General features: G+C 37.8%; 1 protein-coding gene across 2 annotated transcripts in view; it reads left to right on the top strand.

Annotated features, from left to right (window-relative positions):
- The window catches only part of LOC110295249 (UDP-glucuronosyltransferase 2B17-like), a 27,414-nt gene that overhangs the window by 5,266 nt on the left and 19,636 nt on the right, over positions 1-2,512 (top strand). The gene's annotated exons all lie outside the window — the stretch shown is intronic.

Genomic DNA, 2,512 nt, shown 5'->3' with positions numbered 1-2,512 from the left:
TCAGCTCCAAACTTTGTCTCTGTAACTCCTTCCATGGCTGATTGTTTCCAATTCTAAGAAGGGGCAAAGTGTCCACACTTTGGTCTTCATTCTTCTTCAGTTTCATGTGTTTTGCAAATTGTATCTTATATCTCGGGTATACTAAGTTTCTGGGCTAATATCCACTTATCAGTGATAACATATCATTTGAGTTCTTTTGTGATTGTGTTACCTCAGGATGATGCCCTCCAGGTCCAACCATTTGCCTAGGAATTTCATAAATTCATTCTTTTTAATAGCTGAGTAGTACTTGTTTTCAATGCACTGTGAGCAGTTAAGATTAAATCCCACTAATCCACATAAAGTCAGACATGGAATTTTATGACTCTATGGCAATAGAGAGAGAAGGCAGAAATAAAATTCCTGGACCTTTGTGGGCCAACAGTAGAAAAAAATCAACAACAAAAAAAGTCTATCTAAAACAGAAAAGACATTCTATTGAACATCTAAGGTAGTCTTCTCTATGTCACATGCTCACCTTAGTACTCATAAACATGTATTTGCACACATCAATCAGCTCACCCATGTTCCAACACACACAGAACACACAGGAATGAAGACAGATAAAGAGTTGGATTGGGGAAAGAAAGTTCTAGTCTCAGTGGTAATTGCAATAATGTAGATGCTCAACCAAATATTATATGAAAATTGTCTAGCCCTTAATGACTAGAGATGTACAGGTCTCCAGTAATTTTTTTTAGAATCACAAAGTCAAATTGATTTCTCATGAAGAGATAAATTATAGAATTTTGAATTCATGTGAATAAAACCCATCATGTATGAAACCTGTGCAACATGAAAACAGACAAAATCTGGGCATGGAGAGGGAAGAGGGGCCCTCAGTCCACTCAGGGCCAATGACTCTTGACAACAATTTGGCATTTGAAAGGGGAAGCATGCAGCCCGTGCAAAGTTAACCATTCTCTAGTGGGATAACACACACACAAGAATATTTGGAGTGCACAAATTGGTCTTGAAGGTTTTTGTTGTGGTTTTTGTTGTTTTGCTTTTTTTTTTTTTTTTTAAGGATAGGAAGTTAGATTGAAAGGAAAGGGGTGATTTATGGAAGATTGGGGTAGGTAGAAATTAATTTTAAAAACACATTATATGAAATTCTTAGAGAAAAATTTTAAAAAGAAATATTTGGAGAGCAGGTGGAAGTCCATTGTGCATATGTTGCAGACATGTTCTGAACCATTGGTCTATAGGAATTTCTCTGCAAAGGACATGTGTCTATTTGGATAGAGTTGATGCAGCAGGTTCAATACCTGACTTTAAAACCTACACTGTCAGTGCTGTAGACAAAGAGAAAGACTAAAGTTTCATGCAACAGCTAACTTACTCAGAGACTCAGACAATTCAAACTCAGAAAGTTAAGAAAGGTCATATTTGTACATATCACATGATTTCAAGCTCCTTATAATCATAAAGACGAGCTGCATGTGGTAAAAACCTGCTATACCATAGAGGAACACAAAGGACACTTTAAACACTCTCTAGATAACAATATCAAGCAGAAGCAGTTAACCTGCAGCACACCCACTCCTATCATATACACCCAAGATAAGGGCAAACAAATATCCCCAAAACAATCTTTTGTTTGAAGAAACTGAGGTCAAAGTCTCGTGGACTATTTTCTTTGAGTATTCTCAGAAACAGTCAAAAATCAACTCACGTGACTATTCCTGGAACACTTTCAGACATCTGCCTCGTTTTACTTTTTTGAACACAGAATACCCAGAGTGTTTTGTTTTGTTGTGTGCATGCATGTGTGGGTTTTGTTTTTGTTTTTGTTGAACATATAGATAAATCTAATTGTCCTTTGATGCATGTGTATCCACAGACACAAAGGTCAAAGCAGCTAGAATCAACAGAATGAAATTCTCAGCTGACAAAGGGCTCTGTATAACTTTTTCCTAGGTGCACTGGGTCTTTACCTGGCTCAGGAAGGCAGACTTGATCTGATGGTTTGGTTTTTGTCAATAAATCCTTTGCCCTTCCATCTGGAGACTTACTGTCTTCATGATGACTACACTATTCTCTTTCTCCAACTTTGTACCTCATGGTCCAGGGTTGGAGGGGCCTGAGAGGAATCTATAATCTTCCAATGACAATATCTGCAATGCCTGAGGCATATCCTGTCCGAAATTTCTTCAGCTAAACAGGCTTCCAAGTCTCAAATTGTTTAAACCCCACAGGCCTGTCTAAAGGCAGGGCAGAATGTTCTGGGTATAAATGAGTTTGAGTTCCTGAACATTGATCACCTTGGGGTAAATTTAAAAATAAGTGTAAGTAAGCAAAGTACAAGGATGTACTTTCATGTCTCTCGGTTTTTATTTTTATTTTATTTTTATTTTTTTTATTATTAGGTAATTTCCTCAATTACATTTCCAATGCTATCCAAAAAGTACCCAATACACTCCCCCCCCCTGTCCCCCACCAACCCACCCCCACCCCTTGGCCCTGGCATTCC

The sequence above is a fragment of the Mus caroli genome, chromosome 5 (genome assembly GCF_900094665.2).
Source record: "Mus caroli chromosome 5, CAROLI_EIJ_v1.1, whole genome shotgun sequence".
Classification (NCBI taxonomy): Eukaryota; Metazoa; Chordata; class Mammalia; order Rodentia; family Muridae; genus Mus; species Mus caroli.
This window is presented reverse-complemented; position numbering and strand designations above follow the sequence as displayed.